This window comes from Neolamprologus multifasciatus, chromosome 8 (genome assembly GCF_963576455.1).
Source record: "Neolamprologus multifasciatus chromosome 8, fNeoMul1.2, whole genome shotgun sequence".
NCBI classification, from domain to species: Eukaryota; Metazoa; Chordata; class Actinopteri; order Cichliformes; family Cichlidae; genus Neolamprologus; species Neolamprologus multifasciatus.
The window spans coordinates 6,996,180-7,012,020 of NC_140446.1; the positions used below are offsets into that span (position 1 = coordinate 6,996,180).

The 15,841-nt window shown below is 41.4% G+C and overlaps 1 protein-coding gene across 9 annotated transcripts in view; it reads left to right on the forward strand.

Annotated features, from left to right (window-relative positions):
- tanc2b (tetratricopeptide repeat, ankyrin repeat and coiled-coil containing 2b) overlaps window positions 1–15,841 on the forward strand; it is a 169,652-nt gene that overhangs the window by 26,116 nt on the left and 127,695 nt on the right. Inside the window, exon 1 of one of the 9 annotated variants that reach the window (XM_085171038.1) lies at window positions 14,815–14,991. The exons of 7 other annotated variants lie outside the window; for them this stretch is intronic. The gene's annotated coding sequence lies outside the window, so the exon portion shown is untranslated. Of the gene's footprint in view, window positions 1–14,814; window positions 14,992–15,024; window positions 15,646–15,841 lie in introns of those variants that run through there. One more of the 9 variants, XM_085171037.1, reaches the window with a different exon arrangement.

A 15,841-nucleotide genomic window follows, 5' to 3' on the forward strand; every position in this document is an offset into this window, starting at 1 on the left:
ACACAACTTCCATATATGTGGCAGTTACTTTGTGGAACAAGTGTCCGTTGTTGAGGCTATTCTCTTTCTGGCAGTTTTCCTTTGTAAAGTTCAGAAACTAAACTTCCTTGTGAGGCTGTAAAACAGCTTGTGATTTTTTTTTTGATGAACGGAGCTAAGATTACGCTTTCACATTCCTGCAACACCAAGCAAAATCACTACCGCTGTAGTAAAATGATGCAAATGGGGAGTATTATTTACTCAAGCATAATAAAGGTTTTTTTGTTCATAAAAAGGTCATACATAGCATAACACAGACTATTTAATTTTGTTTTATTTATACAGTGGCAATTCTTAATAATTTCCTTTACTGTACAAGGACTAATTGTGTTCAGATTATATTTGTAGTGATGCTTATTTCAGCCAGGAACAAACCCTGTTTTTATTCTGATCTTGAGGAGATAAATGTGATGGATATCATTGTGATTTATGCAAAGGGACATTTTTCTACGTCTTCACCAGTTTGTGATCTGAAATTAATTTAAGGGTTGGGATTGGATTGGTTGGCGGCACGGTGGTTAGCACTGTTGCCACACAGTAAGAAGGTCCTGAGTTCAATTCCACCATCAGGCCGCGGTCTTTCTGTGTGGAGTTTGCATGTTCTCCCCGTGTTTACGTGGGTTCCCTCCGGGTACTCCGGCTTCCTCCCACTGTCCAAAGACATGCAACTTGTGGGAATAGGTTAATTGGATAATCTAAATTGCCACTAGGTGTGAATGTGCAAGTGAATGTGAGTGCAAATGGTTATCTGTCTCTGTGTGTTGGCCCTGCGACAGACTGGCGACCTGTCCAGGGTGTACCCCGCCTCTCGCCCTATGACAGCTGGGATAGGCTCCAGCGCCCCCCGTGACCCTGAAAACGATAAGTGGAAGCGAATGGATGGATGGATGGATGGGATTGGTTTAGGTAAACATGCAGGCAGTTTTATTTCCTCTGTAGCAGCTCCACTGGCTACTACATAAGCTTGACTGCTAAGTGTGCTCTTTTGTATCACCTTTTAAACTTAGGTTATACAAGGTGCTTCAACAGCCCACACAGCAATGCAAGGTGCTTGTCTTCTTCTGAGGCACTTGACTTTGGTCCAGCAGGTCATTAGTGGCCCTAGATCCCTTTAGTTGACTACACTGGAAGGGTTAGGGGGTCAGCAATGCTCCTCGAGGACCTTCCAGCCTTCCTCCCCTCACATATGATGACAGCCATAGGGGATGGAGAGCACACGAGAAAAAACGCACGGGACAATAAATGACTGCAAATGCATTAGAGATCCTCACACTGAAATAGCAACAGGGAACAGAAATTATGTATTAAATGTGTTATTTTATTCCCCCCCGACCACAAAATCCCACCTGGCTTTTTTAATTAATGTTTGGGGCATTTTTTAAAAGCCTTTGTTGGACAGTTGGAAGCAGACAGGAGAATGAGGAGAGAGCGCAGGAAATGGTCCATAGCAGAATCAAACTCAGGCCCCTGCAGCCTATTGGCATATGGATTACCTGCTCAACCAAGTGAGCTATAGAGGTGCCCCACGATTGCACTTTTTAAACACATGGTTCTCAAAGAGGGGCCAGGGAACCTAAAGGTGTCTGCGATCCAATGGCAGGGGATGCTTTAAAAAATAGTTATAAAAATTGTGCTCTAATATTTAAAACAGTACATGATTACAGATGGAGACCATTTATGCTTAGCCAATAGAAACTGTGATGCACAACAAATTGTATTAAGTATGTTTAATTGATTTAAGGATTATGAGGGAGTCCCTGAAAAATGTCCATAAGGTCCCCAAAAACTTAGAACTGGACCCAGTGTGGACAGTTTGTGTAAGGCTGGTGCAGTGTGTCTCCAGATGAACCTTTTTCTTTTGCTGAGGTTGGCAAGGCCTACATCAGCGTGCTAATGTGGAATGCTAAGGCGTGGTGAAAGATTTGTGACTTTGAGCAGAGAGGACGGATTGGAGGCGACGCTACATGGTTCCATCTACATGAAATTTCTGCACCCTCAGCTTGTAGGGAATCACATGTCCACATCCAGAGACATTCATACGTTATTGACCGCTGATGGCTGTTCAGCAGACCTCACGCAGGGACAATGCTGTATTCGCATTAATAATACAGTGCCTCATTTTCAATTAAACAGAGTGAAAAAGGCTTTTTCTTGTGCGTGAAAGCTCATTAATTTCCACAGCACATCCTCATCAACCCAACAGTCTGAATGACTAAAGACAAATAATTGTGACGCCACAAGAAAACAATCAGTCATTTAATGAAATCACTTGCCGTATAAGTGTCTTTCAATTAAAGCTCCTTAATGCATTGCTGCTGAAGTGAAAATGACATGCGTGACTGCCAACGTGTACGAAAGTGTTCATAAATAAAATATGTCCAATTTTCTTTGAAGCCTGGATCGTTTTTCTGTGCGAGTGTGGGAGTAAACCACAGCTCCGTCTTCCCGAGCCACCAGACGTGATTGACACACGGTGATGGCGGCCGGGATCTAACAGACATTTATTGGTAGTCATCAGATTGCCATCGGGGTCAGGGGCTAGCCAACGTGCTAATTGGGTCTTGGTTTGCCGTGTCTGCACTTTCAATCAAACGTCAGTCCAACCCGTGACAGCGATCTGGCCGTGGGATGAACTGGAAGAGCAAGTAATTTAAGATGTTTTCTTTCCCTCCCACACTTCCTTCTGTCCTTTTGTACTCTCTGCTCAAAGCTAGATTTATAGTTACAAATGGCAACCTTGAAGGCACCATTACCCTTGTGAAGCCCACTAATGCCTTTTTTTTGTGGTGGTATATAGATGGCTCAGGACTTAACAATCTGGAGGATAAAAAGTATTAAGTTAACTTAAATTTTAAGTCGGTGATAAAGCTACATATTTTGTTGCTGATTACATAAAAAGGAGACCATGTCCCTGCAATCTGACACTGGCTGTTTAATCAGTCGTTTGCAGGTTGACTGCAAACGCATCTCCTGTAGAAACTGTCTGCGGATGACATGAAAGGTGATTAGAGAGAGGTGCTGCTAATTCGCAGTGGACAAAAAGTTCTTCACAGAGTGAACATGAACGTGGTGGTGGCATACATGATGATACAAAAGCGGAACAATGCATAATTCATCAGGAAAAGTATTCCTCTCCGAGCTCAGTCTCTGCTTCAGTGGAGCCCCGTTTATATCCACGCCAGTGTAATTTGCAGACTTATTTCCCCAGACGTGAACAAAACAGAGGCTGTTGTCAACAATCACTTTTGACAATTGGATCTGTTTTTCTGCCTTATTTATGAGTGGATAAGCTCAGTAAATGGGAGAAAGTAATTTTGCCAGCACCAAATGTCATCGTGAGTAGCCCTTTGACACACCTAAACGACTCTCTGTCTCTCTTCTTCTGTTGTGTTAAATGGCCTTTCCTTATTGATCGGTTCTGTTCTTGTCCTGTGGTTTTGAAACCATACCCTTGTCCTGAAGCTCTGATAACATTCTCCCTATACCCCTGGGACATGTTGAATACCACACATGGACGGTCTGTGGGTTTTCCTGACATCACAGGCACTATCTGCGGATGCCAAAAATAAAGATGGACACTTAATTTTACCTTCGTTGTCAGGTTTCTCTTCACCTTCAGCTAACTGACAATCAGAGATGACTAATTTTGATCTCTGTCATCTCATACAGCACTCAGTGGAGGTTTTTGCGTCATGGTGTAAATGAATCAGCACTGCATCCCAAAGAAACATACCCCATAGTTAATATCCGGTGCCTCACGCAGCATGGCAGATGTAGTGGGGTAATATTCAGTACTTCTTTCTTGTGTTTTTTAAAGTAAGGATGAAATTAATTTGGAACTTTTATCTTAATGTTTGCCTTTGTTTAAGTTCTGAATTTTTACTTAATTTTACTTTCATTTCATGGTTGACTGTAATTGGCTAATTGCATCAAGTGGAGCACAGTCATTAACTGTATATAAAAGATGGATGTGAGTGTGGGGTCTTGACATGAACGTGCCTTAACACTAGAACTGATGACATTTCTCTGTGTCCTCTAAGTCTTCCACAGCAGATAGATAGATGTAGATATAGAGATATGTATATATAAAGATGTGTATATAGAGATATAGATGGAGATATAGAGATATAGATGGAGATATGGAGATATGGAGATATATATGGAGATATAGAGATATAGATGGAGATATAGAGATATAGATGGAGATATAGATGGAGATATAGAGAAAGCTATAGAGATATAGAGAGAGATATAGAGATATAGAGAGAGCTATAGAGAGAGCTATAGAGATATATGAGACTGCTTAAAATATACGGTCAAAGCTTTAATGTGTTGTCTGCAGTGCATTTCAGCCTCAGTCATCTCTGTGTGTGTCCAAGGGTTCACTTTGAAGTGAATAGAGAAGAAACACAGCAGCTTTATTGGATAAGACCAAAGTTTTTTTCAGATGAAGACCTTTGTAACTCTGTGGATTCATGAAGGAAGCCAGTAAGCCCCCTCGTGCCTTTACTCCACTTAGGAACCATGCTAAGCCTATCAACCAGTAAGCCGCACTTCATACACAAGAGCCTAAGGCAAGGAAGCCCAACACTATCTGGCTCTGGTACGCAGTGATACAAAGTTACTACAAGGCCTCCGGCTAAGTGACATGTTGTCAAGCTTTTTAGGAAAATGAATTTAATTTGGATGCACACATCAACTTGAAATAGGAGTCGTACTCGGTTGTTTAGCGCTTCCCTTGAAGTGGCCAAATCAACACATTTGGGTATCATTTGAAGCCTGCTCATGTCAGGCAGAAGGAGCTGACAGCAAAGAGGGAAGCAGGGTTACTTAATTCTGTGTGAAACCAGCTTCGGGCTGGCACTGGAACCATGTGACAGCTGAGCCAGGACACGATGTGTGGGAATGTTATTAGAAGTTATCCTAGCCATTTTGTGCTTTCATTTAAAAGGCCTTTAAAAGAGTATTCACACTTCTTTGGTAAGGTTTTGTTTTCTTTTACAACACTGAGTCACTGGGAATATATTTAATGGAAGGACCTTGGTATAGGTTATAAAACATCAGCTACCTTAAGGGCCTTTTTCAGTAAGTGCACTTTTTTGTGTGTATTTTAGTCATAAGCTCAGCCTACTTAATTATTAGTACAAACCAGTTGGCACAGTGAAACTTGCAGCTGTTAATCGGTGTAAAATGAAGCCTTTACTGTGATTTTTGTTTTGAAAAACATGAAATGTCAGGGATGAATGCTTTTTGTACACGATACAGTCGGTTTTATATAACTGCCTTCACAAAAATCAACATTTACTTAATCTGTTGTGCTGTTGCTGCATGGAGTGTAATTACATCAATGGCTCCATCTTTCAAATGTCACTTGAAGCACCAAGAAGATCCTAGCCTGATGTAAATCCAAGCCGTGATTAACAGGGAGATGAGGAATGAATGCGAGCCGGGGACGGTACAGCACTCAGCCGATTTAATTCTTACAATTTAATTTGAGCGCCTGCACAGAGCACAGACACCGACTGAGTTTTAAACGCTTCCATCTTAATGCAAATGTGCACTTCTGTCAATGTTGATTACCTGCCTTTAGCGGCTGTCTGCAGAATGACCTTCTGTCCTCATGTCACGACTCTATTTGCTCCTTTAAGCTGCCTGTCAAACATCGAAACATTCTTCTTTCCGAAGCTCCGGTGTGTTTGTTTGAGCATGATTAAGGAGCCATGGGCATACAAATGGATTTATGCAAAACCAAAGTTTTCTGTGCATTCTACAAGATAGATGATTGACACATCAGTGTCATATGTCAGGAACAAAGATGAAAGCCTATTATTTAGATTAGGTTTAGACGTTTCATTTCATTAATACGTCTCATATCACCCATGCTCAGTCATTTCAATGCATGTGTTGCAGTAGCAGCACTCCGAAATGGCCAGCAGGTGTAGCAGTGAGGTCTCTGAATGAAGAGACAGGATGAAGAAGAGAAGAGGAGGGAGGACTGGAAGCTGCAGTCAGTGGGATTAATTGAACTGTCTCATTTAACCACCATTAATCTGTTTCTCCAGGCAAATACCATATTTAACTCCGTCTTTGACCTTTTAGCATCATCTAGTGTCATTTGCAGCGGAAATGGTAAAGATTTAAGAATGCACGCTTATGTATTTAACCTTATTAGCTTGCCTAAGTCTTTACATCAGAGTAGTCCCATTACCCTTAGCATCACAATTAGGAAAATCCCACGAAGCTCATTCCTCCTCCATCATCGCTTCCTTTCTACCCGCTCTCTGCAAAGGTCTGGTCACACCGCTGCTCAGCCACTCAGTTGTCTGTTATTGTTCACAGGAGCGACCACAGAGTAGCGAGGTAGCATTAAGTAGCGCCTTCACAACCTTTTAAAATCAGAGCTCTGCTGCTGTCACTTTGATGTCTGCCGAGAAAAATGCTTTTTCATTTATCACTGACAAATACCTACTTCTGCACTGTCCACCTGTTAAAGAGATTACAAAGAAGGCATGCAAGTGAACTTTAAAAAACTCCAGCTCCGAGAGAATAAATAGGGTCTGTGATTTATTTCTGTCCTCGGCGTGGCTAGGGGAATTTTCCACACCTGCCTACGGAGCTAACAGTATTTCATCCCATTATTTGATCTTGCCCAAACACCTTCTAAAACAAACGGGAAAATAAAAAGCATTGGATTATGTTCCCCTTCATGTGGCTCTCTTTGACTCTGATGAAGGTTGACAAGCTATTTCAGTCGCTTCCTTTTGAATGGATTTGAACACGAGAGCAAAAGAGACTTTAGCTGGTTTCAAATGAGCATAGGTTTGGTAAGGAAACTGTGTGACAGTTGGCCTGCGTGAGGACTTCTGTTTCCCCGGCGGGACATGACACAACCAAAGCACATGATAACTCACATGGCTATATGTGGGCTGTGTAAATGGTAAAATGGACTGCGCATGACTACTCAAAGCACTTCATGCTACAAGCCACATTCACACATTGATCCATATTCTAAACATTCAGGGCTTTTTCTGTTGCATACTGATGGATGGATGGATCGGGGGCAGAGGGGTGGACCTGCTGGGACCCACAGCTTGAGAAGAGAGAAATGTCTCTCATATGCAAATATCTCCATTCAAATGAGCTGAAATTGGAGCCAAATATTGTTGCTCCACTTGTATAACGGGTTGAAGCCACAGGCCAGAGTACAGTCATGTAATTTGCTAGTGGAGAGTAGATCACTGAGTATCTGTAAGTCTTAAAGCCTTCAAAAAGCACTCAGTTATATTTCATTCACAAAGAAGGGTCTTCAACTCTTTTTTTTTCTTTTTAATCCAGTTTCAACTGGAACCTTGTAACTATTTTGCAACAGTAGCTGGGAAGCTTAATGACTTATCGTAGGCACCAAGTTCACCTGTACAGTTGTCACAAAGGGGGGAATGACCAGGCTTTTTTTTTTTTTTAGAGGAGAGGGTTTTAACATAAGCATCTATGGGGATTGACTCACTATTGGAGGCAGCCTCAGCTTATTCATTGGTGCTGAAGATTGCCACTTGACGATTACACTAAATTTGTCATTTTGTGAAGTATCCGGAAATTTAAATGGTTTTACTTTTAGATCATTGTTCACTTGTAAGAGTAAATGGCTTTCAACTTGATACACTTCTGACGCTGTTAGATGAGAAGCTTTCAGACTTCACATTGTCCACAACAGGCTTCATAACCGTCTCATCCGTGACTGATCAAAGCTTCTGTGGTGCATTTTGATACAGATATCACCACCTCCCCCCTAAAGCATTGAGTGCGAGGGCATTAATCTAGATTAATAAATAATCTATCGCTGGGCAGGAGTGAAACTTCGTTACCAGCAACCTTAAATGGTTTCTGCATTGCCTTGTGGAACTCTCACCTTGTGTGCCGGGCTCTGACACTTCCCCTTATTGATATCAGCGTGATTTATGAATCTCTGCTCCCCTGGCCATCCTCAAACTGGAGATGGGAGGATGATTTATCCCTGTCTGGTGCTGCAGGGCGTCTACTGCTGGCGAGATAAGGGAGGAGTATCTGACTAAACGAGCTTTCAGCCTGAGTAGTTTCATTCCTTTTTTTTTGGTGTGTGAATGTTTTCTCTCCTGTTTTAATGAACAAGTCCATCTGCTGGGTGCCACCATCTTCACCTTACTTCTTCTCCGTGGACCTTGAGAGCAAAAGATAAAGCGGAAGAACCCAGTCGATTGTGGGTGACTCGGCTTCGATTGTACAGCTTTCATAGGATAAATATTCTGAATGCATGTTTTCTCTTTGTTTGATTAGGGTCTGACATTTGTGTTTCCCAGTCAGAACTCCGGATTGTACTATAATTGCTTGAAGCTGAGGTCCTCGGAGCGGTCGCCGGTTGTCATTCTCAGACTGTTTTCTTCACTGTGCTTTGTCCACTAAAATATTTTCTCCTCTTGGCAGAGCAAAATTGAGTCGTATTTCTTTCACGGATGACTCCTAATTACCTATATTTAGGACAAGTCTTATTATACGTTTAAGAAGAAAATTGGATTTTACCCTAAAATTTTCCGCTCGTTCGCATATCTGAAAGATTTAGTCCGATTGGGTAGCACCAAAAGCCTGTGCTTTTTCTTTTAAACGGCACAATTTCCATCCATTTCAGTATGTGATGTAACGTCTGTGTTACAGGTAATCGCAGTAAGAGCTCTCCCCCAGGAAACAAGTGTCCTCACTAATTCTATAATTGTGTCTGTGTTGCTTCCTCTTCAATGAGTTTTAATTTGAAGGCCACGGTAACAAGAGATAAATCCTATTGGACGCCCTGCAATGCTGGCCTTTGCCATCACCGGCCCCATTAAAGGATACTTTATTGATTGTAAATAGGCTTTGTAATTAATGGAGGGTCACGGCGGTTCTCAGGCTCAGAGGAACGTCTGCACCTGCTGCTAGTAGGATTTCTTTTATGTGTAAAAAATTTAGATGGCGCTTGGTGATTAAAAATGTAATCCATTCCACAGGAAAGTTGCTTTAAGAGGAGCCCAAGTTAATCCTCTAATAATAATAACTCTGGTTTCTCAAGATTATGCCATGACCAAGTAATTCCTCGAGCTAGGCTTATAGATAAACCTACATATTTAAATAATTAGGCCGGTAATGTGGTGCCCACTTTACCTGCCTGGCTCAAAAGGCGCATTAGAGACCTGCTCTGTAGATGCCCAATCCAGCCTTTGATATTCCTGCGTCCAATTGGACTCCTCCGTGGCTGTATTTTATATTTAATCAGAACAAACAAGTGTGCTGCTCGTGGTGACCGGAGCAGATGAAAGTGGCTCGTTGTGCAGGCACGGTGAATGTGCCTTTAAGTGGTTTTTAACGCACAGGAGGAGCATTACGCCTGAGCTGTGGAGGATCCTGAGATGGGCTGCATCCGCTTACGCACATTATCTGTGAAAGCATGCTGCTTCTTGGCTTCCCTTCACAAAGGCCGGTACACAGGGTCAGAGAGAGTGGGAATGAGAGATGTGTATGCTTACACCCTCAGATGAAACGTTGCTTCAGCTGTGTATATGGGTACATTTTTGTCCGTGTGCGCTCGTCTCTGTTTGGCAACCCGCGTGTGTGTGCGTGCGTGCATGTGTGTGTGTGCTCGGTTGCCTACTCAGTATGCTGTCTTCTAAGATTCCAAACATTGATTGCCTCCTCTAGATACAGACAGGAATATCTCTCCCTATTTTCTCCTTTGGCAGTTTGTAGAGTGCTATAGTTTTGCCTGGTTACCTCCCAGTTATACATATGGAAACACATTTCAAGGCTAGACTGTAAAGCCCTCTGTATTTCATCCCTGCTGCATTGTGAGCAGCTGACATAAAGCTCCAGTATACTTACTGAGTCATGGCTTTTTGAGATTCTGATTTAGCATTATAATCACAGAATGCCTTCTGGCCTGTAAGCTAGCTGAACCAGACATAATAAGCTGTTCCCTGCTCATATTTTATGCTGAGGTGAAGTACTGGTGAGTTGCATGAATACTAGCATTGAAGCCCCTGTGCAGGCCCTCTTATATCTGTAGAGAAATGGGTGCATGCCAATAGATCTGACCTGCTGCCACCTTACACTCTCTTATCACTGTCTACATCTTGTCATGCGGGAGCATGTGATTCATACCAATGAGTGGTTTCTATTCTGAGGGAAGGGCTTGCATGGTTCTACATGACAAAGAAAAACACACACTCCTCAGTGCTGTTTGGTCTATTTAGACTAGCAAACGGTGTCTTCTCGACAACATCTCCTAGTGAATGAGTCAGATCTCAGGGCCTCTAAGAGAAATATATACATCTCTTTGTTGACGGTAATTAACAGTGTGAAAAGAGCTTTTATTAAGCAAGACTGGAAAAATCTGGATTATTCCAGTCAGCCCACACTAAGATGTAGCTATCGGTGGTATGTGTCACTGCTCAGTCACCTTGAACCAACAGTGCTGCTTTTGAAGTGACTAATGCTTTTCATCTATCCCCCTGGTAGGTGTAAGGATCACTTGTGTCACTGCATTATAAAGCAGCTGCAGTGATTGCTGTGATTAAGGTGCCTTTTAACTTGTTCTTTCCCACAGCTGAGGAAAGCTGTAAGTTATGTAGTCATTCAGTAGTTTAACAGTCATGGAGCTTGCAGAGGTGAGATGAATAAAGTTGGGAGAAAAATAATATGGCATCATGAGATTCTTTGAAGGGACAAACTGCTTAAAGAAGGCAAAGAGGTTTGTATCAGCATTGACTGTTAGACCCACGGACTCCATTATTAACTGATACAATATGTGAAATTAATAGAAATTCCAGAGCTGTTTGTAAGCATATAATTTCGCCCTATGTGGAAAAGATGATTGCACCCGTTGTTACATGATAAATGATGAATTAACTATGTATAAACAGGCAGTTCAATTTAATTAGCCCCACTCTGGCAGGATCACTGCCAGACCTGTTGAATCCAGGAATCACTTAAATGGAACATGTCTGATGAATCGAAGCAGGCTAAAAGATCTCAAAAGTAACACATCATGGTACAATCTAAAGAAACTCAAGAGTAGATGAGAAACAAAGTCACTGAGACTACAAAGGGCTATAAAGCTTTTGGGACTCCAGCAAACCTTGGTGAGAGCCATTCTCCACAAATGAGGAAAAACGGAAACAGTCGTGAATGTTCCCAAGAATGACCAACCTACCAAAATGAACAACTCATCCAGGAGGTCACAAAAGAACCCAGAACATCATTTAAAGAACCGCAAGTTTCATTTACCTCAGTTAATGTAAGTGTTTGTGATTCAGTAAGAAATAGGCTGGGAAATAATGGTATCCATGAAAGTGCTTCAAAGTGAAAACCACTGTTCACCAAAAAATCACAAAGGCTCATCTCACGTTTACCAAATCAAATAACTTGGTGATTCACAAGACTATTATACTATTATTAAATATTCTGTAGACTGAAAAGTCCAATTACATCTGGTGTAAAACTAACACATTTCATAAAAACAATATCATAATGACAGCCAAACATGGTGGTGGTAGTGTTATGGTCTGGGGCTGCTTTGCTGCTTCAGGACCTGGACGACTCGCTGTAATTAATGAAACCATGAATTCTGCTCTGTAAATCTTAAAGGGAAATGTCCTACTTTGAAGCTCAACCTCGCTTGAGTTATGATTGGAAACACACCAGAAAGCCCACCTCTGAATGGCTAAAGTAAAACAAAAAACAAAACAAAGGTTTTGGATTGACCTAGTCAAAGACTTTACTCAGATTTAGATGCTTTAGCGTGACTTTAAATGGGCTAATCGGGCCTCTAATGTGGCTCATTAAAACAATTCTGCAAAAGATAGTCGACCAAAATTCTTCCATATTGTTCCCAAGGGTGGCACAACCAGTTATTATGTTTACTTTACTTTTTCCCATAAGATCAAGTAGGTTTGGCTTTTTTCCTTAATAATTAAAATCATTATTAAAAACAGTATTTTGTATTTACTCTAATTTCTTTGATTTGAAACATGTAAATGTGACAAATATGCAAAAAAGAGAGAAAGAAATCAGGAAGGGGGCAAAAACTTTTCACAGCACTGTATAATTATTACAAATAGTGTTAAACATGGTATATTCTTTGAGGATACATTTGCTTGTAGCATCTGTTAACTTGCAGTTAGTCAGTTATCCATATAACCACATCAGGTGGTAATACCAAGCTCACGAGAAGTGAGCAAATGCATCATCTGGGCAAAAATAAAAAGTCAGCCTTTCCTTGAATCATTCATTTTATGGCGTATTATTTATTCCGAGGAACTTGTCACACACTGCCTGGGAGACACTTCGGTGCTTGGTAAATGAGGTCGGATGTATTTGCATTTATCAACAGTAAGAGGCTGTTTTTATGAGCAGTGTCAGATCCAAGTATACAAAAAAAGATAAAATATTAAAAATGTCATGAATCACATTTTGTTGGCCTCGATCACACTTTGGGCAGAGGATACAGATATTTACTGACACTGTGATTGACTGGGGAGATGACTGGAGTGGTAACTGCTGTCAGCTGTGTTATTGGATGCACAATCTTATCAGACATCAAGATCCTCTGTCACTGCAGGTAATATCTAGATTTCTCTACGTATGTTGGTACTGGCAAGAAAGATGTTTATTTGAGGATCTGCAGAAAGTCTTGAAAGTTCTCCTCACTATTGCCAACTTTATTTACCCATTTTTATCCTAATTGGGGGAAAAAAAAGAGAGTTTTAGGTCAAACTTTTGGTACTTTTTGGGGAAGAGCGATCCACGTTTTGCCCAGTGGCTGTGAGGTCTTGCTTTTCCACACTAGGCAGCTCATTCAGTTGACCGAGTGGCAGCTGATATTGACGTAAATGAGGTGTACATGTGAACTAACAATCTCGCTGAGTGATAATTATACATCTAAATATTACTGAAGTCATATAACACTTATCTATAACCTGTGTATGCTGTTTATATCAAATGGTGGGGTTATACAGTCGGCATTTAAGCTGTGAAGAGCAGTAGGCTAGAAATGATGTAGACGTTTCTGCTGATGAGGGCCACATTTGGCCAAGTATATTTTTGTCTGATTGCAGTCAACTGCAGTATATATGAGCGCAGAGTAGGAGATAACAGATGTGAGATTAAGCAGAATGCAAATATGACTCGATGATATCATGGATAATTTAATTTGCAAAGCAGGCCTTAACTTTCATATGAACTCAGCAACACTTTGGCAACATACAGGGTAAATGAATCCACGTCTTTGCATCTTGTTTTGATCAGTCTGTTTCAGTCAGAGCGCTTGTGACTTCTAACATGTGGCTCTCATTTGCAGCTAAACATCGAGCCAGTTTAAACACCGCTCATATTTTATGCTGCGCTTGAGTAATTGTTGCTGAAGAGAGTTGCTTAGATGACCCTGCACAAGCTAGAAATGATCGTGCATCCCTATAGATCTGACTTGTGGCCACCTTACCGCTCTCTGTACATCTCTTGAGAGCATGTGATTTATGCTAATGACCATAGGGGAAGTTTGCATGGTTCTGCATGATAAAAATCACTCCTCGTTGCTGGTTTATTTATTTAAACTGTCTTCTCATTTGCATTTCCTGGGAAATGAGTCAGATTTCAAAGTGTCATAGGATAAATAATGTGCAAGTTCTACTTGTTGTTGATGATTTAATTAGGTGTGGATTGTAGAAACCTGGATTATTCATTCAGGTAAACTAAAATGTAGCTATTTATATTACGTATCTCTCCTCAGTCACCTTGAACCAACACGGCTGCTTTTGATGTGACTAAAGCTTTTTATCTATCCCCCTGCTAGGTGTAATGATCACAATCTTATCAGACATCAGGCTCCTCTGTCACTGCAGCTGATATCTGGACTTCTCTTGGTACCCACTTATTGGCAAGAAAGACGCTCATTTATTTAGTCATCTGCGAGCAAACCCAGCCAAACTCGCTCAGAAGGTGTCCGAGGGACAAAAATAATAGTCACGCATATAGAAAAAGTCCGAGTGCTGAAAAATGATTAGACAGTCACCACTTATGGTATTTGAAAGAGTAAACAAACCCAGCTGGAGCCATCTAAAGTGATTTGAAGTTGGGCATGGTCTGATTCTGGCAGCTCCCTCCAGTTGTTTAGATCAACTTCTTTTTCAGTCTATTTTCTTTTTTCCTCCTCTGCACTTGAGCTCAACTCAAAATTGGCACCTGCCACGGCGCCATTCAGTTTTCAATCTTGTTGATACATACGGCTTCAGACTACAGAAAGCCAGTCTGGTACATTTGACGAAATCAAAGTGAAATAATCGAAATCTGGGTTCGCTGTGGGACTCAACATCGTCGTCGTTTCATACTTTTCTAACTACTCTGTTGTGTGTTGCCTTGCAATCTTTGTTGTTTCCCCAGTGTTCTTTATATTTGTTAGCAGTATTATGATTCTGGAAACATTTAGACCTCCTCTCAAGGTCATTGGGGGATTGTGAAAAACATTGCTTAAGCAGCACTGGAGGAAGGAGAAGGAGGGCTTTTTGAGAGCTTTTCCATGTCCTCGTCTTTGAGGTATTTTTTTCTTTCTTTTTTTTTTTTTTTTTTGTTGTTGTTTGGGTCGAAAGCCGGCTTCTCAGCTGGAGCCTGTCTGTGGGGCTTTGCTGAGTCACTCCCATCTAATGGAGAACATCTGCTGCCATGCTTTTTACTATCAGGACTCACAGCAGAGATACGTGAGCCCGTGAAGGGAGTGGAAGGAGGTGTAGGGGGTGGGGGATTAGTTGGCTAGAGCAAGCTGTAGTTTTAAAATGAATGAATGTTATGGTTTAATACAGCTGTCCTCATCTTTCTTCCTCTGAAATACAAAGAAATCCTCCAACTTGACCAACCCTAATGGTCCTTTGTCTCTCAGAACGGAACCGGTACATCTGAAAGGTATTTTTACCTATTTTTGATTAGGTAAAAAGTTGTTGTTGTTTATAGAGGGGTCATTAGTAAAAAGGAACCATAACTTTTGGTTTGAAATTGGAAGGGTCGGTGGTGAAGAGGTGTAGAAGTGCTTTTATAAGTGGCCTGTAACAAAAGCTATAAGACAAGTGTATAAATAACTTCAGTTTTTCATGTCGTACTTACTCTGTATGAAGGCTTAATGAAGTTTGAAGTTTGCACATGTAGCTTATGAGGCTGTTATTTATGCAAGGACAGTCTTTTTAATACATAATTTCCACCATCTGTAATCTTAAGTACTGTACCCATATATTAGGGGTGCAACGATACTCGTATCGATATTGAACCGTTTGATACAGTGCTTTCGGTTCAGTATGCATATGTATCGAACAATACAAAATTTTTAATTTATTTTATCAACTTTCCTTCTGACAATGCTGTCTGTGTTGAGCGCTCAGTGGATCTGCGCTCGACAGTGCAGCCTAGGCGGAGTAGTCAAACGCAGATTCACTGAGCGCAGGGCAAGCTAGCAAGACAGAAGTTAAGCTCTCCTTGCAACATGGCAAATTGAACCTCCCCCACCCTCATTCAGATGTGGCGTTTGGAACTATTTTGGTCTTCATGGGCCGTATGACCCTGAAGGTAAGCACGTCATGGACAAAAGTAAAACAGCATGTTGGATGTGCCACGCAATGCTCAATTACATTGCTGGGAACTAGTGTGTTAGCGCAGTTAGCTCGTTAACGTGTTGGCCGTCCAGCCCCACGCATGGGGCGATCTGTGGTAGCTCTTTAACGGAGATTTGCCATGTTGTGGCATTAACGTCATTTCAACGAGA